At 38.4% G+C, this 21,299-nt stretch overlaps 2 long non-coding RNA genes across 6 annotated transcripts in view; one reads left to right on the forward strand and one right to left on the reverse strand.

Moving 5' to 3' along the window:
- The window catches only part of LOC141756885 (uncharacterized), a 219,437-nt gene that overhangs the window by 190,710 nt on the left and 7,428 nt on the right, over window positions 1-21,299 (forward strand). For 3 of the 4 annotated variants that reach the window (XR_012591540.1, XR_012591539.1, XR_012591542.1), the window contains one exon: window positions 15,905-16,126. This is a non-coding gene — a long non-coding RNA (uncharacterized LOC141756885). Of the gene's footprint in view, window positions 1-13,928; window positions 14,036-15,904; window positions 16,127-21,299 lie in introns of all 4 variants that reach the window. The other variant, XR_012591541.1, reaches the window with a different exon arrangement.
- Window positions 2,259-14,810, reverse strand: LOC141756895 (uncharacterized). 2 transcript variants are annotated; one of them, XR_012591545.1, is made up of 6 exons: window positions 14,795-14,810; window positions 7,247-7,294; window positions 7,068-7,155; window positions 5,350-5,393; window positions 2,384-2,418; window positions 2,259-2,353 (listed from the first exon to the last, which is right to left on the reverse strand). It is a non-coding gene; the product is annotated as an uncharacterized LOC141756895 (long non-coding RNA). The 2 variants fall into 2 exon arrangements; XR_012591544.1 differs by lacking the exon at window positions 14,795-14,810 and adding an exon at window positions 8,863-9,263.

Below are 21,299 nucleotides of genomic sequence, written 5' to 3' on the forward strand. Positions count from 1 at the left end.
AATAGCCGTAGACTTGTGTTGATCTACTGAAGGTTGAATACATCTAGTTAAAGTTACTTGTGTACTTGTGTAAACAAAATATAAAGGATTAAATAGTGTGTTTGCCTGCTCTAACATAAGCTGAATTGTAAATACTAGTGCAGGGCCAATTGCTTGGCCCCCAGCATTGCTACATTTTTTTATGGCATACTATACTATGACCTTTTATGATGGACTATACTATGACTTTTTTTATGACTATTTAATGGCATACTATACTATAGCTCAGGCCGTTTTTAAGACAGCTTGAAGAGTTTAAGGTTGTGAATTCAAGCCTCATTTCAACACACTATACTATGACTTTTTTCAACATACAATATTCTGAGTTTTTCTTATTTTTTGACATACTTAACTGAATTTTACATTGACTTTTTTTTAACATGCTTTACTGTGACTTTTTCTTACATACTATATTATGATTTTTTAAATTTTTTAAACATACTATTTTATGGCTCTTTTTTCGGCATATTACACTGAGTTTTTTTCGACATACTATACTATGACTTTTTTTACATACTATGCTTTAACTTTTTATATTTTTTTGAGATACTATACTTTGATGTTTTTTCGACATATTATACAATGACTTTTTCTTATTATTAGGACATACTATATTATGACTTTTTCTTAGTATTGTGACACACAATACTATGATTTTTTTTAACATACTATATAACTTTTTATATTTTTTCGACATACTATACTGTGACTTTTTTTGGCATACTGTACTATGACTTTTAATTTATTCAACATACTATACTATGATCTTTTTTTGTCACATATCATACTGAGACTTTTTTTACGACTTATTTACTATGACCTTTTAATTTTTCGATATACTATACTATGATGTTTTTTCAACATAAATTTTTTTGACAAACTATACAATGACTTTTTTTCGACATACTAAATTCAGACTTTTTCTTATTATTTCGACGTACAATACTATGACTTTTTCTTATTTTTTCTACATACTATACCATGATTTTTTTTCGACATACTTTAATATTACTTTTTTTTCGACATACTATATTATAACTTTTTCGATATACTATATATAAAAAAGTTTTATAAAAGTCATAGTATAGTATGTCGAAAAAAAAAGCCATATAATAGCAAGAAGAAAAATGAAAAAAGAAAAAAAGTCATAATATAGTATGTCGAAAAAAAAGGTCATAGTATAGCATGTCAAAAAAAGTTTTAAAAAGTAATATTATAGTAGGTCGAAAAAAAGGTCATAGTATATCATGTCAAAAAAAAAGTTGCAAGTCGAAAAAAAGTAAAAATAAGTCATTGTATAGCATGTTGAAATAAACGTCATAGTATAGCATGTTGAAAAAAGTTTTTAAAAAGTCATTATTTTTTCGACATACTATACCATTATTTTTTTTCGACAAACTTTAGTACGACGTTTTTTCGACAATTTTTCGATATCCAACATATAATTTTATTTAAAAAAAAGTCATAGTAGAGTATGTCGGAAAAAAAAGTAATTGTATAGTATTAAAAAAAAACAGTATAATATGTCATAAAAAGTATTTAAAAAGTAATAGTATAGCATGTCGGAAAAAAAAAGTCAGAATATAGCATGTCGAAAAACACACTAAAAAGACATAGTATACTATGTCGAAAAAAGTCATATTATAGTCGGTCAAAAAAAGTTATACAAATGTCATGGTATAGTATGTTTATAAAATTTAAAATAAAAAGTCATACTCTAGTAATTCAAACAAAGTCAAAACAAGTCCTAGTATAGTGTGTCGAAAAAAAAGGCATTCAAATAAGTTATAGTATAGTATGTCGAAAAAAATACATAAAAACGTCACGATATACTATATTGTAAAAAGTCATAAAAACGTCACTGTATAGTATGTCAAAAAAAGTCATTAAAAAAAGTCATAGTATACGTTTAGAAAAGTTATAAAAACATCATAGTATAGTATGTTGGAAGAAATAATAGTATAGTATGTTGAAAAAAGTAATTAAAATAAGTCATAGTATATGTTTAGAAAAGTTATAAAAACATAGTATAGTATGTTGGAAGAAATAATAGTATAGTATGTTGAAAAAAGTCAGAAAACAGTCATAGTATATGTTCCGCCCCACCCTTGGGCAGCCCTATGGAAGCAAACAACACTCCAATACTGACCCAAATCAACCACAGAAAACACCTTTAAAACACTCAAACAATAGGATTTATTGACAAAGAAATATGAATAAGACAATACAAAAATGATAGGCTGAGAGGCAGAAAAACCATCAGTCCTTTCCCTTCTGCTGCTGGCACAGGAGCTTTAAGCACTTCTTTTCCAGCCTCGTTGAGCAGTGCAGCACACCAGGCCACCTCGTTGAGCAGTGCAGCACACCTGGGCAGAGCTGCTGGGGGACAACAACACAGAAAACACATACAGCCGTAACAGTATAGTATATCGAAATAAGTCATATTATAGTATGTCGAAACAACTCATAGTATGTATGTTGAAAAAGTCATTAGAAAGTCATAGTATAGTTTTTTGAAAAAGTCATAGTATAGTATTTTGAAAGAAGTCAAAACAAGTCACAGTATAGTGAGTCAAAAAAGTCATAAAAAAAAGTCATAGTAGTGTTTGTCGAAAAAAAGAAAAACGGCATGGTAGAATATGTCAAAAAAGTCATAAAAACATCAAAATATAGTGTGTCGCAAAATTTTTAAATGTCTTAGTATAGTATGTCAAGAAAAGGCCATATTATAGTATGACGAAAAGCATGTTGAAAAGAAAAATTAGTATAGAACGTCGAAAAAAAGTCATAGTATAGTATGTAAAAAACAATCATAGCATATGTCGGAGATAATCATAGTATAGTATGTTGAAATACAATAATCATCCTATAGTATATCGAAAAAATTAATAAAGTCATAGTAAAGTATGTCGGAAAAAAGTTATAGTATGTCAAAAAAAAAGAAAAGTCAAAGTATAGTATGTTGAAAAAAAGTAATAGTATAGTATGTCTTAAAATTAAAAAAAATAACAGTTTAAAAAGTCATTAAAATAAGTCATAGTATAGTAATTCCAACAGAGTCAAAACAAGTCATAGTATGCCAAAAAAAATTAGTAAAGTAAGTCATAGTATAGTATGTAAAAAAAAACATAGGAACGTCAAGGTATACTATATCGAAAAAAAAAGTCATATAAACTTCATAGTATGTCGAAAAATTTAATTAAAATAAGTCATAGTATAATGTGTTGGAAAAAAGTCATAAAAACATCATAGTATAGTATGTTGAAAAAAGTCATGAAAGTCACAGTACAGTCTGTCGAAAAAATTTAAAAAATATTCATATTACAGTATGTCAAAAAAAGTCATTAAAAAGTCATAGTATCATATGTCGAATAAAGGCGATAGGATAGTATAGTATGTCGAAAAAAAGTTTTATTATAGTATACCACAAAAAAAAAGTCATAGTACAGTTTGTCAAAGAAAAGTCGTAGTATGTTGAAAAAGTTGAAACAAGTCATATTACAGTGCATTAAAATAAGTCATAGTATAGTATAGTATGTCGAAAAAAGTCAAAACAGGTCGTGGTATAGTATGTAAAAAAAAAACAGAACGTCTATATAATATGTCAGAAAACAGTCATAAAATCGTCTAGTATAGTATGTTGACAAAAATAATTAAAAGGTCTTAGTATGGTATGTCAAAAAAGTTAAAACAAGTCATCATATAGTGTGTCAAAAAAGTTATTAAAATAAGTCATAGTATAGCATGTTGAAAAAAGTGATTAAAAAAAAGAAGTTGTGCGTGCGTGCGTGCGTGCGTGCGTGCGTGCGTGCGTGCGTGCGTGCGCACTGTGCCCATGGGAGAAAGGGAGGGGCGGATTTTGTACAGGTGTGTACGGATCCTGCAACAGGACAAACTAGACAGGTATAGAGGAGAGAGACAAGAGCTAGCCCAAATAAGTAACTACACTTTAGAATCAAGCCCAAAAAAACACAACCGACGACTACCAATATTTGTCTTTTTGAGGAAAACAAGCCCAAAGTCGCTTATAATAAGTAGACTTGGCAACTCTGTGGGGGGGGAGCGGCCAGATTCAATCAGGAAAAAGAGTAGATGTGCTTTCAGCCCATTTTCAGAGTTTTTTTTTTTACTTTTTATGTGGGAAAACCATGTTAAACAAAATATTAATCATAGAGTATTTTACATACTTAAAACATGTCTGGAGGGGAACTTTAATATCTTTAAAAAGTTACAACCTTGGAGGCTGAATGTACTCTGATGGGACTTTATAGTCAGAAAAACAAAACAGCAAAGATGAGCTTTTCTTTGGAGATGTTGCTGCCTCATTTGTGCCACTGTATGCAACGAAAGTACTGACTCACCTTGACAAAAGCAGCGATAACCTCCAAATGAACTGCTCCCACCCGAATCAAGCAGCCAACCAAAATAACACAGAGATGTGCAGCTCAGAGGGGAGGCCTCAAACTGCTGCAGCACAGAGAAGTTTACATACTGAACCCACTGGAGGGCCATTACAGCTCAACCGTTCTTTTCACTGCGCTGATAAACAACAATTCCCAGAGTCCCCCATTGTCCAAATTTACATGAGGTTTGGGGGCTTCAGCGCATGTGAGTGATAGAGGTCAGAGCAAGTGTGTATTGACAAACACACGCAACACAAGGAGAATGATAATCATAACTTTCCCTAAAATACCACTCTGTAGAAAATTCACAAACAAACTTTTAAAAAGCTTGAATGCACATATACACCTGCATGCAGGCATACTGTATTCATGTCTCCTGAAACGTGCACATTGCATGTTCATATGCACACGCATTCAAACACGGTTATTTTCATGCTGTTATAGACACACTATATGTAAATGAGATCTGAAATGGCTCTCATGCTTGCCCTCTTCCTCCAGTGCCAGAGTCACGCATCATTGTCAGCAGCCAGCAAAACAAGATGAAATAAAATTCTAAGCCGTCCTGGCAGTCAAGGACACCATTCCCTCACCGTAATAGCCTGTATCGCCTAGCCACTCCATGTGTAGCTTTTCTTCATTGCTCTGGGCTTTTATTCCTGGCAATAAGCTCTTTATCACTCCTCAACACAATTCATTTAAAACCACCGTCAAGAAGCAATCAAACCTTAAGTAAGAGGATTCAAAGTCAGTGTGTTATTGTTAAGCAAAGTAGCATTACTTCATTTCCATAATGCACCCGACAGAGATGCCAAATAGGTAATAATAAAGAACAGTACGTCAGAAAATAAACAGTTAATATATCTTTTCTCATTTTTGCTAAATTTAAATGCAATACTTTACCCACCCGTGTCATTTCCTCTTCTCTTCTTTCCCGCATTTGCCTCCTTTCTGCCTCCAGAATGACATTATGTTTGGGTTAGTTGTCTTTCTGCCTCGGACACCTATGATTTAGCAATTCTTGACATATCCATTACATCTCACAGATTGGCTGTTCTCCTTTCCCTGTGTCTCGGAAACCTATAGAAATGACATGTACCCTTCCATTTTTTTTCTCTCAGATGTCCTCGATTCACAGGTGGTGCGTTTAGAAAGAAGTGGATTCTAATTTCGGGAGTGTTCCCTTACTATTAACTATAGCTACAGGAGAGACATCAATCTTGACAAGGTCTTTTTGAACCGCGTCTAAAAATGCAATACTATTGTGTATTTTTCACCTGCTCTCCACAGCCTGACCGTAGATGGGCATTTCGACTCCTGGCTTTATGATTTACTATCTGCATTATTTTTGTCTCTATAACAATGTTTGGGAAATGGTTCACGTGTCATCATTATGTATCTTTTATATGTTGATTGCTTAGGTAGAACATTGGCTATCCTCTCCTCTACAGCAGAGATACAATCAACTTTATAACAGGTGCAATAATAGATAGAATCAGCGCCATCATCACCACAATCATCTTCATCCTCCCAGCAATGTTTACTTTAAACCAGCTTCAGCTTCCAGAGGCACCTCAGTCCTCTTACATTGATGTTTACTTGTGGATTGATCTTCGTCCTCATGTATTTGCAGTTCTATTGAATCTTGATTTTTATATTCTTGACCGTCGACATTAATTGATCCAGTGAAAGAGGAAGTTCATCATGCAGCAACTCCATCATGGATTGTGTAAAACCGCATGGCCAAAAGGTCGCTATATGCCCCCATAGAAATTAGTCTGGTATCCATATTAATTACACAATGATTTCCAATACAATGAAAATGTGTTTCTTTTGGATATTCCTGGGTCTTTTAGAATTCAGCTTTAAATTTTACACATGCAGCACTATATTTCACATTGCAAAACCAGTCGTTATTTTTTCATAAAATCTCTCTCAAAGCCTCAACCATCACTTTAGCACTATATTTGTTTTTTTTAAATTAGATGTAATGGGGTCTCACTTTACAAACACAATTCACAGAAAAGTATTTAGATTCAGGTCATTAACAAATAGCCCAGTAAGTGGTGGTGTTTGTTAAACATGGCTATAAGTATGATGGTTTAATTCCATGTCCACTTTCCCCTCCCTCTAGTGCTTTCTGTTTAATACACCAACTTCATCACCAGGGAGATTAAGGCTAATGCCTAAAGGAGCACAGCCCAAAATTGAAAAGAATTAACTGTAATTAGCACGCTAACAAATGGCTAATACGATGGCAATTGTTATATTTTTATTATATAACCTGTAATCTTACTCTTGAGAACCTCATTTTTAATGATGGTGAAATGGGGCATAGAGGTGTTTTAATATCAATTGTTGTAATTTGGTAAAAATCCATTTATCAAATAAATGCAGGGTAAAACAAATATGTATTTTTTATGTCACAGCTCTGCTCTGTTCTCGCCTGGTCTTTACCTTCTGTGCAACATCCTAGCAAATGCGACACCACACTGCTAAAGACAGGTAAGCCCACATTAAGCACAGCATCATTACACCGACACCACAGCCACAGCAGGCAGTACAGCACATAAAAGACCCTGCTAACTGTTCCTTCGGCCTGTAAACTCAGCTAATTAACAGTACCTTCATGCCTTTTGTACGTTGCCAGCTCTGTGTGTTTCTTCAAGGCCACAGGATGTAAGCACTCCAGCAATCTGCAAGCCAATTGTCACTGAAAGAAAAAGTGAGACGGGCAGTAGTGAGCAGGGATTTATTGGCTCTGATAGTTATTGGATGGGGCTTTTTTCCCCCTCTTTTCTCACCTTCTGCTTGCTGTGGCTGCTGCCATCACTGGTGTCTTTCCACACCAACTGTAATGAAAATAATAATAATGATAAGAATAGCATCACTTCAATCTCACTTTCAGTGATTACATTGTTCCATGCGTTTCCGTTTCTGCTTAAATTATATTTAACTTCATCTGCCGTGGTCCGCAAACAGGATTACTGGTACTTATCTGAAATGAAAGTGCATTTTTAACGCAGTTTAATAACGAGAGTGGAAAATCCAGTCCGTTGCAATAAAGCTGAAACTAATTCATTTCAATGGCTGTCGGCACAGAGTGTTTCAATTCTTCCTTACGTGCCCATTCCCACTGTTAAAAAGTAAAAGAAAGGAGGCGGAAGGCCATTTGTGTAATCTGCTGCCGCCTGACATGAGCGTGGTGATCAGAGAAACACTGAGGGATCTTCATCCAGCCTTTAAGAGCCTTTTCAGAGAGCCACTAAAAGGCCAACTTAAAAGTGACCGAGATTATCAAACTGCAACTTTTCTTAAAAGTCTCGAGCAGAGTGGAGGGTGAAGGGGTGGACTGGTAGGATGGAGGAGGGAGAAACTGCCGCATGTCCTCATGCATCTAAAGTGGTCAGCAGTTTGAACCTGTCCGTGCCTCCTGTTCCATTATGGAATAGTAGCACAGGGGCCTGTTTGTTCGCCAAACACAATTAACAAGGTTTCTGCTGCACATCAATACTGCTATTTGCATAGGGTATTGATCTGAAGTCCTTATAATCACAAAATGTTAATTGCACCAATTAATTCTCAATCTGTTTGTGCCCTTGTCTGGCCGCCTTGAGCCCTGAAGGTCAGTGTGAAAATGAACTGCTCTTTGATTCTCCTCCAGGAAAAGATTTTTTCTCAAGACAACACAGTTTGCTACTCCGAAATCAAAAGGCCCTACCATCCTTTATCATTATTATCATTCCCTGTGAGTAGCAGCTAATGGGGTTGAAATCTTGTGATCTGGTTTGTCCTTTTATACAAGGTTTTTCTTGTCTCGTTCATTAACCAGGGCCGCCTCCTCTTCTCTGCACAGCCACGGCTATTTACACCTCAAAGACACAGTATCCCCCTTTATATTGACTAATAAGTCATTTTCTGAGACAATGCATTGCCCATTTGATTCATAGCCCATACGCGGTGCCTGTGAGTTTCCCTCTGTCTCTGGTCCTGCTGCTACACCATGTTATTACATGCTGAAACATGACCTCCTGGTTTATTGTCTGTTTGAGATGATCAGAATAATAAGTCAGAGCTGTCTACTCTGCTGCTCCTCTGTCTGTGATATGTAGGTAGGCCTCCTTCCTTTGTTGTGTGCTACACTCATTATTTCTATCCAGAAATGACATGACTTATATTGCTGTAGTTGTATACAGAATTATACATATATTCTACTGTGTAAATAAGTATAGAGGGTATAAATAATTCTTTATGAATATATAAATATATCAGTGTATTGTATTGTAAGTGGTGAGAACGAATGATATTTTTACACTGGCTGTTTTTACCAGTATTGATCGGAGTTAATTGCTTTTCCCGCTATCTTCGTACGGTCAACAACAAGAACACAATTAAAGGTTTTGCAACGTGTTTCACTCACCGATATCTGTACATAACAGTGCAGAAGGACCTCTCCTCCAGTCCCCGTCATCCATGCCTGAACACAGCCAAATGACAAATGAGCCACCCTGTGTGAAAGATGAATTTCAATCCTCTACACCTGTGCCACCCCACCAAATGAAAGGACTGATTGCCTCCGATTGCATATTTAAAATGCTTAATTCCTCCATTAAGAAACCTATTTACATGAATTAGGGACAATTAGCATTTTCAGACCCACTTCAACTTTGTTCGCCCCCATCCATTAACATTTGAAAGTGTCGGCTGCCAGACACAAGAAAGCCCCTCCATCTGATTTGTGCTGACCCCCTATGACGGCTGCCTGGATGGACTTTTTTTTTTAAATCTGTACCACCTCACTAAAGTAGGGGGTTGGCCCGGGGTCTACAGTAAGTCACCTCATTATGGTTAATCAACAAAAGTCAGTGAATGAAAGACAACAGAGTGAAGGGCAAAGGGGTGTCTCACTCAGAAAAGCTGAGGTGCAGGTCTTCAACCTTACAAATCTTTTATCTGAGAGACATTACATTCATTTCATGTGGTTGTCTGTAGGCTATGTAGCACACTGAACAGTCGAGGGAAAAAAGGAAAAATCTGTGGCCTCTAAACTGTCAGTAGTTAAGTGGAAATAATGAAGAAAAAAGTTGATTAAAGAGGAGAGGGTGAGTATCAGGGAATGCACCTGTCAGGTTTCTGAAGTTATTAGACCTTGTAGCTAAATCCAATCTACACAATTGAAAATGAGGCCTCAGTAAAGACTGTTTGTGCAAAGCCTTGAGTATTTTCATTGGTCAGCAATTACAGAGTCTGATTCAAAGCGCTTGCACATCCTTCGGATGAGCTATTTGATGGAGAAAAGCTGTCATCTGCTAATGAAGACGACAGGGGCTGTCTCACTCTCATATGTAATGCTTTTTATTGCTGTAGTCACAGGCAGGAGAGGGAGAGAGAGAGAGAGGGAGCTTGTTTTGATGATTCTATTCACTGTTGAAAATATATCAATATCTCTTTGACTTGCATAAATCCTTGTGTGTTTGTGCGTGCATGTGTGAGTGCATGACAGAGAGAAAGCTAGAGAGAGAGAGAGACAGAGTAATTGTGTATTTCTACATGTACACCAAGTTCTTACAGGTATGTTTATGAATATCACTAAAACTCCTTCGTGCATTAAATTTAATGTTGTAATGTTTGATTTAAATGATAAAGGTTTGATTGTTGTTGTTGTTGAATTGTCAGAAAAGTTTGACAATTTTGAAAAATGAGACCCAAACCTGTCTAATACCTGCATTTTTAAGACACAATGACCAAACTTTAACCGATACTGCCACATTTGAGACCTGAAGCTATACAGTACTTTTGTTTTATTTCATTCATTGCTGACTATTAACTTGTCTAAAGGCTAAAGCTTTGATTATGCTTTGCGCAAGAACGGCCGCACAGACATCAGCTGACATGGAATCATGACGAGGAAACGTTTTGGAAAAATTTGGATGTGCTCAAACAGGCGAAAACCTGCTGTACGGAAACCCCGCAAATGGTCATTTCTGATGGTGTGACATCACTTTGGCCGTGGGGACACTCGCAACCCTCGTGGATGCGGCGAGCATAAATCACGCTTAATGCATCACATGGGCTACACAAAAGGATTGCGAGTTAGTGGTTGTAGCAACTGGAGTTCAGCCAGTGCAAACTTCCACGTTGGAGGTCTGAAACTTTCTGTTGATGCCACCAGCCCGCTGTGACACCCGGTGCTGGGGTTGGCACTGGCTGAATTCAAGTCGCTACAGCCGCTAACTGAAAGTCCATCTCCAAAGCTGGTGTCTGCTCTCCTTCCGGTGAAGTACTCTCCTAGCGGCGGGGACTGAGGCTAAGTAATTCTTGCCTCATTTTTTGTCTGATAAACAGTAAATTCATCAAATTCAGTGCCCCATATCACTATTTTCCAAGCTACTGTAGCTGTCATAAGGAGCCCAAATGAAAATGGTTTTGCAAAATCTCGCAAAAGCAGGTTGTGTCTTTTTTTTTAGAAGGGAACCCCCACAGTGCGAGACTCTTGCGAGATGGTTAAAGTGAGGCATGGACCTTAAATAGTTATGGTTTGGATAGGTCGTTGGGCAGCGAGTCTTATGAGAGTTTTCGCATGTTTTTTGCAACTTGGGTTACCCTCTAGAGTAGACCCCTCCATGTCCCTCCTGGGGCTTCGTAAATAACAGTTTATATACAGGCTTTGTAAAAAATTTGCATATATTCACACTAGCACATCTAAAGGAGGTCATACATACTGTATGTGCGGAGGCTATTATGCATTTAGTCATGTGTGTAGATGCCTTTTCACCCACCAGATATATTCTCTTGATTTGCTGATCTACAGTATGTCAGCTCACATTTTCCAATGCCTGGCTTCCCTTCAGCTTCCCTTGCCTTTATCTGCTCAACAATAATTCCTCTATGACTCATTTAATATGACATACAGAGCAAATATGAAACACAGATTTCTCTGTCTGAATAGGCAAGTTTAATCTGTTTGTTTTTACTCTCCAACATTTGATTGTGCCACCAATCGTAAAGTCCTTGTACCTTGACAGGACACGTTAATGTTTCTGAACCAAGCTGCCAATGTTTGATTATCCACCAATGTTAAATCTAATTCTAGATACACATTTTCCAGGTATATCAGACTTATGCAGTTTATCCTCCTCGCAAGTGTATCATCTGTGCTTATTTCTGCTCTGCTTGCCACATTTTGCTTCGTTTGCACTACTAAAAAGAGTGTTGTTCTGCACAGTGTAGGTTTGTGCCAACACATAGGCATCCATTTCTTCTTTATGCACTTTTGCTCTTAACTTGTACTTGCATTAATTTCAACTTTTGAAACAGTTTGTCAGTCTGGAAGAAGAAGAGCAGATTTGTTCAATGTGCTCTGAATGACATAGAAGTTAGTGATTTTGTGATTTCGAAAGCATATAGAGCTATTTTTTTTTAGTATTTGTATACGGTGGCCCTGAGAGCTCAACGCACTGCAAATTAAGAAAACATGCAAATAGACAAAACACATACATATTAAGGGTCTGTTCGAAATCACATCCTATTCATACTAATTATGATGTAAAATTAGTATCTATGTAGTGTATGTAGTGCGCTCCGACCATAGATATATATATATATGTAGAATGACGCATTGGCCTTTGGATCGTACGTCAACGTCAACGCCATATTGGGGAAGGCAGGACTGGCCTGTAAAAAAATACAAGTGAACTTGGAAGCTGCCGTTTTCCAGATAAAAAAAAAAACACCATAACATCTACATTTCTCAACCGATTTCACGGCTGCAGCTGCAAACACGGCTGTAGCTTGTCAGCGAGAGACAATCACAGCTATCAATCATGACGTCTCACCCCCTTTTTATAGCATCAAATAACCAAACTTATCACCAATGAACATTTGAACATACATCAGCGTGATAAGAACTATTTAAAATGACAGAAATCCTCTTTGGGAAAAGTGTATTTGACGTGTACTTTTTAGTTTGGCACATGTCCCATTCGCTAACATGGAGGAGGCAGTACTTATGACCTATACTGCAGCCAGCCACCAGGGGGCGATCCAGATGTTTTGGCTTCACTTTTGGGGAGCTGTCATGTCGTCCATCTTTAGATACAGTCTATTGGTGTGTTCCATTATTTTTAGTAAGTACTTCAGCTGCCCTTATAAAGTACGTACTGTTGCATGTAGTATGCATACAATTGGGACACCACCAGGTAGGAAATAGGCCCGGCGAGGGTCAGCCAGGGCAGGGGAGAGTTCCCTATGAGGGGATCCTGCCATCCTGTGAAGGAAAGGGGTGCGCTGGATTTATGACACAAGACAAAACGAGAGTGTCAGTGCGAAACTGTCGATTATCTTGTTTTCATAATCGTTGGAGGCCACAATTGTAATTGAAATTCGATTACTTGGACAACCCTAGCTTGAGTATACTTCAGTGTGAACAGTCTGCTGGTAATGCCATTCTTAATGGTTAATTTAGTAAGCAGTATGCAGCACATACAGATTAAGTATGTACTGTACGTTAGTTTGTGATTTCAAACACAGCCTAAGCCGTGTCCCAGCCGTGTGCATCACTTTTTAGTGCCTCCTGGTTTCTATTGTCGTGTTTGTTAAAGCTAATTTCTGTATTTGGATGTGTTTACTCTATTTGTGGCATTTTTTCTTAATGCTGTGCATGTTTTGTCGAATTGTGAAGAGCCTGTTTAGTTCTCAGGGCCACCGTAGTATGTCTTACCGGAAGATGCATGTTTTGTAAAATAGTGTTTTGTAATCCCATGTGGGATGGGCCAGATTTTGGCATGAGGCAGAAACAAAAACTAACTCAAAAAAATGTTTGGTCACTTTTGCTTGTACTGTTAGACCACTGACAACAGATGAAGCAGCTCAGAGTTGCTCCAATATTTCAGGGCACACCAAAGGACAATCAAATGCCATCGTCTCACTGGATTTAGCAGCCTTATTGTATTCTTCTCCTGACAATCCCCTTCCAACATATTTCAGAACAACTTCTATAGTTTCCAACAATTCATTGCAATGTTTTTTTTCTTACAGAAGACTGCTTTGTGTATTTATCAGGATTGTTGTGATCATCTTTTCAGTTTTATCATTAAATACATTAAATACACAAGCTCATGCTGTAATAAACACAATACAGCCTGTTTGAATTCACTTATTGTCTGTATTGCAAAGACAAGTCATATCATAATTGTGCTATTGATTATACATAACTCACTTTGTCTGATTATGATTACAATTTAATATTGACTTTCTGCGTGCGATGAATTCGCTCTCCTGGTGTCAGTCTTGTTGACTTGTATGATCTATGATTCATCAATACCATTGATTCTCCCAAAGTTCATCCATCCATATGTGACTGGCACATAAGTATTTTACATAAAAAAGATTGAGGGGAGGCAATCTGCATGTCAGCAAAATGTCACCATAATTGAGCCTGGCTGATGTTATTGTCCCTTAACGAAGTTCTGACTGTTTTATAAACAGGGCTGGGACAAGAGGCATCAGTCACAAGGGAGACTGTTAACATTACCAAGGACAAGAGCATCTCGCATTTAAACAGGAGCGGCAGATGTGCCACACATATGGAATCTGTAAGCACTCTGATCTATATATATCCATCTCTGTACTGTATACAGTATATCTATCTATCTATCTATACAGTATATCTATCTAACTAACCTTTCAGTATATCTATATGTATACAGTATATCTATCTATCTAACTAACCTTTCAGTATATCTATATGTATACAGTATATCTATCTATCTAACTAACTTTTCAGTATATCTATATGTATACAGTATATCTATCTATTCAGTATGTCCATCTGTCTATCTATCTAGGTTCTGGGCAACATGGAGAAAATCAAATATAACAATATTTTTTACCAAATGCCTCGATATCGATATTGTGACAATATTGTAGGGTTGACTATTGGTGCTTTACAAAATATTTAAACGTTAAGATTTTCGATGAATAATCATCATTAATGTGGATATAATGACCGAGTGGATAAAGACAAATAATAGAACAGCTAGACAGTCTGGTAAGTTCAGAAAATTACATCACTTTACTGTGATGTAGCTTTAAAACCAGGAAAAGACGACACTTATTCCATAGTACGATGTACAAAATCTAATGCCTGGTTCATGCTACACAATATTTTTGTCGGTTACGATGGTCACTATGTCAGACTAAGCAGTTGAGAGTCATAAATTCTAGTTGTAACTTGGCCGAGAGACATGACAGACTACATGACGGTCCCCGACCAATCATCGCTGGTTGTCTTTCACGACGTGCGTGATGTCATCACGAAGAAAGCTTAATGCTAATAGCAGTAGCCTACTCACCCGGTTGCTGAAGTGCTCTGCTATTTCACGCCAGCTTTTTTCTTTATTACACTCTGTCGCAGTAGTCCCTCGAGGAAACATCAAAAAGGTGGGGGTGTTGTTGCCATAGCTCCACCATTGTTTACAATTCGCGGCCATGACGGAACACGAAACACAACAAAAATGCTAGACTTTTTTTCTGGACGTCATGCTCTATCCATCTAGTATATCTATCCATCTATCTTTCTAGTATATCTATCTATAAAGTATATCTACCGGTATCTATAAAGTATATCTAGCTATACAGTATATCTATCTATCTACAAAGTATATCTATTTTTATTACACGGCTGTGTTGAATACTCGATTCTGATTGGTCAGTCACAGCGGTCTGTTATTTCTTTATAACAGACCGTTGCTATGGGCGCAGCTCTGATATCAGACTCTGGCGGACCGTTTTGTGTCAAAATATTGATTTCTTAACTAAGTAGCCGTGTAATAAGCGGGATAATGTACAGCTAGCGGGTCATTGTTGATCCTTGAGGGGATTCTTTCACAACAATGACCCCGCTAGCTGTACATTATCCCTTACATACAGTATATCTACCTATCTATACAATATATCTATCTACAAAGTCTATCTATCTATAAAGTATATCTATCGATCTGTACAGTGTATCTATCTAGTATATCTATCTATAAAGTATATCTATCTATCTGTTCATGTGTTGACTCAGACACACCACAGTGATGGCAGGAGATGTGTTTACAGTTTACAGAACAAAAGGAGAACATGCAGTACTACAATAGTACACAAGAATGACAGCACACTGAGGCTAATTGGAAAAGGCCTGTCACTGATTACAGACACACTGTGTGTGTGTGCGTGTGCGTGCGTGCGTGCGTGCGTGTGTGTGTGTGTGTGTGTGTGTGTGTGTACACGTGCCCCGTGTGTTGCCTTGCGTGGGTGCATGGCTATTCAGTTCACACACACCTGTGTATCTCTGGCAATTGCTCTGCTGGTGGACACCGCTGTGACAGTGGGCTGCCCTCGGAGGTCTCTGGATATCCAGTGTAAATCCAGCCCAGTGGAGCTGTGAAAAAAGCTAATAATATGTTATTGCTGTCGAGGTCCCCCTGTCGCCTCTCCATCAGAGCACCACTGTCACCTTACACATGGACCACGGTGTGATAATGGACAATAATGCGGAGTAGCTGAGAGTGAGAAGTCCAATCTGCCTCCTGAGTGGTGAAAAGGCTGGAGGAAAGCACACCCCATATGCCGTGTGAGAGCCCCCGACTCCGAGGCCGTGTGTCATCCTATTATGAACCTCCGGGCATCCCTTCCAATAGGTAAGCATACTTCTGATTGATTATTATCTTATTTCATAAATCGCGACGGTCCAGTCTTGACAGGAGAGGGCCTGTGTGGTTTCCTCAGTTCAAAACTCTCTAATTATTCTTTTCCACCGAGAAGTGAGGCTAATTTGTGAATACTGCTCCACAGCTTTGTGTCATTACAGTTTTTTTAAGGCATCCAGATACTTAAACCAGCTACACTATCCATTGCCTAATTGTTTCATCATGATGTGTATTCATATTTAATGTAGAAGCATTTTCTCCTGCAAAAACATGGTCATTAGTGGGAGCTTCACAAAGAAATACATACACAGATTTGTTGTGAGAGCGTTTACATCTCTCAAACAGAATCTAAAATCATGTTATCAGTAGTGACTTCAGGCATGTTTGCAGTTAGCGAAGCACACATAAGCCGAAGAGCTATTGTTGTGCTTGCTTTGTTTAGAACAAAGTTTTGGTAAAATAACCTTCAGAACATAACAACTCCGTTTTCAAACCTAAACACATTAAATATGGTTCCTCTGATCAAGCAAATGTTTCTGGTTTTGCTTACAGAGAAATGTTTCCCTGTAGAGAAAAATTGTAAAACATAACAAAACAAAAGTAGCAGCAGAACTACAAATAAAAACAAAGTGGTGCAACTTTCAGCCAGACTGAGGCCTCTAGTGGACGCTGAAGGCAACATCCTCCCTACTAAAAGTTACCATGTTAGACTTCACTTCAACGTGATGTGAAGGGTTTAAAGTGGCAATCCAGAAGATTTCAGTTCTCAATGATTTGGCGACACCCTGTTTACTGGTGGTAAGAGCAAATGTGGTTTAATACTACAGCTCCCAGAATACTGGGGGCATTTTTGTTTTAATAAAGAAGTCAGGAAATAATTGGCTTTTTTACATCATTCTTTCAGCAACAGATTTGATCCGATTTCATGCTGCACACTACGGCTGGGATGATACACCTATCTCTCGATTTGATACTATCACGATACTTGGGAGCCGATTCGATATGCATTGCGATTTTTAAGTATTGTGATTTTTGTTAACTTTTCCAACACTAGACCATGGGAAAAAGTTGAATCATACACTTCAAGGGACTTTTACTTTGGAAAATATCTAAGTGAATTCAGTAAAAACGTTTGATTTCCAGCATGTATGTAGTCAGAGATGTTCTGAAGTCAAATATATCAGTCATTGTCAGGCATTATTTATTAAAATTTTTTCCAGCAAACCAAAAATAATTGTTAACATCTTATTTTGAAAACCAGACGTAGTCACACGTATACTTTCGCTAACTTCACAAAGTCCGTCTCTAGCTCTCCTGTCAGCTCCGTTCTCTTTATACATCCATGGTCAGCTCCATCGGGGTCGTTTGAATGCATTTAACATAAATGTCAGTATATGGGTGCTCTACAGTTGTAGCGTCGGCCGATTTGACCACGGCGATATGAGTGACGGCTGGCTTGACCGCAACGTTATCACAATACGATAACATTTCCTGTCCATGACAGAGTTAGCATGCAGCTTTAGCCATCATGTCTAGCTCTTCTTTTCCTGCAATGTGTGAAACCCAAAGTGTTTCCATACTTTACTGTATTTGTAGTGTTTACCACGTTGGATTTAACATGTGAGGGTGCAGGTCGTATCCACGTGTTTTGGTTGACGGATACAGAACGGATATGACATCATGTTACTCAGACTACAACAGTGAAAATGGTAACTTCCTTCTACCTCTGTATAGACTGAAATGAAGCAAATTTATCAATTCTGGCATCAAGTAATGGATTTCAAAATCGTAAAAAAAAATGCGATACATACTGTAGGTGAGTCGATTTTTTTGACTTAAACATTGCTTTCCTAACTATGTAAATCAAAATGTGACCAATAAATACATAGATATACGTTTATTTAATTGTTCTTTATTATCAAAAGCAGCAAATTGTTAAAAAATCAATTCAAGTGTAAACCTTTTTAATGCAGCAACAAATTGGTCAAAACTTAAACATTAAAATTACAGTATATAATGTATATGGTATACAAACATAAAACTTAATTGAATAGATCAGCCCCATTGTCACCCATATCCAATCCGGTATTGGTATAATCTCATAGCTCTTCGTACTTCTAATTTCTAAATTTTGTACTGTAAGCGTTAAAATAACAGAATAGTTTCCAGTTGTCACACATGCATCACAGCGTTTTCTAACCTCATCAGGTTAGAGTAATTATAAGGCGGTGAATTGCCTCTGACTTTCTATTTGTAATTATTGTGATGTTGAGAGGGCACGGGGGGCATTTTATTTTCTGTCTGGTGATTGAATTCCTGCCTCTCTCCTGTGCTGAGTTGTATTTTGGTGCGTGACCACGGGCTTTGTGGTTTTCCAAGCCTCATGGGACCAATTCCCATTATTTACTTGACTGTGACCCCGTATCGTGACCCCTCAAGTCTCTCATTCTCCAGAAGCCTACTTTTAAATTGCCCATCTAATGGCAACCTGCATTTTTACTGAACTGTAATGAATGCTCCAATTACGCTGAAGGTGATGGAGGCGATTTTCCTATGATAGAAGGGGTGATTGGATCTCCCACACTCCATTTCACTATCTCCCTGCTCTTCAGGCATTCCCACAGACCTGTGGTCAGCACTAGCTGTTGGGGAGGAAACTAAAGCCTCCACTTGTGGTAATGCACCCTCTCAGTGCACTGCCAAGCCGTGCACCAATGAGGTGACTGCAAAATTAAGTGCTTGAAATAAATGAATTCATTCTGGCAGAAATGTGTCAAATGACCTTTCCGCTGCTCATTACACATGGTGCACATTACACCAGAGAAATGCTCCTGTTGTCTGGGCTCCTTTGTTTCCCCCCCACACCCCCTCCCCTCTGCCTTGTCAAAGGGGAATGGTAATTAATTGAAATCATTTCCATGTGTAAGGTTGTGTAGATCCCTCCTCAAGGTGTGTCAATGGGTCGATAGATATTTGGAGTGTATAGCGAAGTCAGGTGATAAGAACTCCAGTCATACTGTGCTAAATGACTGCCAAAGCTCCATAAAACCAATTCAAGGGCAGAGGAGTTTGAGGACAGGAAGTAGCAGAAATTGTCCTCGGTGGACGATGTTCTGACAGCAGTGACGATGGTCACTATCCACAGAAATTGAAATGTTTTGGATAACTCAAGGCTGGGCACATTTTTCATTCCCCCCCCTCCCTTTTTTCCCTCTGATTAAAAGGTTGTTTGTGGGAACTGAACAGTCTCTCCTTCGAGGTGGTATCCTCCTGCTCGACTGAATGCGGGGCATTTCACCCAGCTCTGTGCACAAGAGAGGAGAGCTTATCCTAATGCAGGGGCTGCCTGTCTGCCTGCCAAGGAGAGATGTGGCTTTAAGAGGCCCATACATGGTGTTGATTAGTTTTACTGAGCGGGTATGCAGAGACCAATAAATTAAATATGAATAAATTAAAAATGTACTCTAGCAGAAAATTGCTTGGAAAACAACCACCTCCCCATTAAAATGTGTATAGTAATGCCTTTTATGTGAAGTAACTTGGGATTAGATATCACTGTAAATTAACACGCCATCCAACCGTAGTCAAGAACTTTTCACTTTTAACAAGGACTTATAAAAGAGGTATTTACTCCAGTGTGTTCGGTAATTAATTTGATATTCAAATGAGCTTACAGTATGTATTATAATTGCAAATATCCCAAATAAGAGTAGTTTTAAAAAAGGGGTAGTGTCAACAAAGATTGATGAGGCTTGCTTTGAAATTGCCATCTGTTTCAAATGTTTACTTGAGGTGCCCCCCTCTCCCTCCCCACCCACCCTCTCTTCTTCTATGGAAATAGAAGCATCATGCTTTTCCTCCCGCCATTTGGCCATATGTATCGTTTTTTTCGGGAGGGTGAGGGGGGTGCAGCGGCATACATGAACACACGCGCACGTCCGCACACAACATAAACATTGAAGGGGATCAGGAACATCAGCATGTGTGATGAGCTCCCACAGATAACGTCTCCGCAACATTTCCATGACATTGTAGCTGTGTTACCTCATTACCACAATGTCACAGCAGCAGTGTGAGGATGTTGCGTTTGGGGGTGAGGATGGAGGGGAGTAGGGGGGTGTGGGGGGGGGTTCAGCTGCAGGTATCGGGGCCTCTGCAGATGAGCTGATTAATTAAAGGGAGCTCTATTAAGGTTATTGAGATGCACCCCCCTCCCCTCCTCCTAGCAGCCCCCTCCACGCTCCTCAGTGGTTAAAGGTGGATGGAGCAGAGGGGGGGCCGACGGAGGGGAAGCATCCTTGCCTCTTTTGACATTAGCCCGCGTGCACCCACTTCACACGCCCCGCGACTCTCGCCACAAGTGCCTCTCTGCACCCCACCTTTGCAGGAGTGACACTCTCTTCAGGCTCCAAAATGGGGCCGCAGAGTTTTAATCCCTCCAGCCCGTCAACCCACCCACCCTTACTTCCATCTGTCAGGAGCACTGCTGGAGGAAAAGGGGGGGGGGGGGTTTGGGAAGGAGGGTGGGGGGGGGGGGGGCTGGGGGCGCATCCCTTGTTCCATCCCGACGAATTTTCTAATTTCCTTTGCCTCCATGCTTTGTCCCAAATTCACGCCCCTAACCTATCCACCATACAGCCTCTCTCATCCTGTCGCCCTTCCACTCCCACCTCTTTTCTCTGTTGTTTTGGCCAAAGGAGTAAAAGTAAAACTGGTGGCAACAATACAAACAGACAGCATCTGATCTTCATCATATATGAAAATATTCTCCCATATTTTCATGATGTGTTTTCAGTCTCTTTAAAATAATTCTCCTATAATTTGCTGTAGGTCATATTCTGCTTGCACAAATCAATTTTGAGATTTTTTTTTCTTTATGTTTCCCTATAATTAATCAAAAGTCTTGCACAAGACAATGAGGACCATATGTTTAAATCCCATCTCCTCCTCTGACAAGAAATTGCCATACAGAAGGTCGTCTAAACAGACCTCCAGTGTCTAAAGAGAAAAGAGGTTTAACTAAGACGTTTTTTTTATTTCTTGAATTATCTACCAACAAAAATCACATTTTGTGAATAAGACAGCACCCAAAATGAAGCCAGTCTTTACCATTTATTTTGTTTGAATAGATCATGAAGACGTAACCATACAACATATTAAACAT

Source organism: Sebastes fasciatus, chromosome 2 (genome assembly GCF_043250625.1).
Source record: "Sebastes fasciatus isolate fSebFas1 chromosome 2, fSebFas1.pri, whole genome shotgun sequence".
Lineage (NCBI taxonomy): Eukaryota > Metazoa > Chordata > Actinopteri > Perciformes > Sebastidae > Sebastes > Sebastes fasciatus.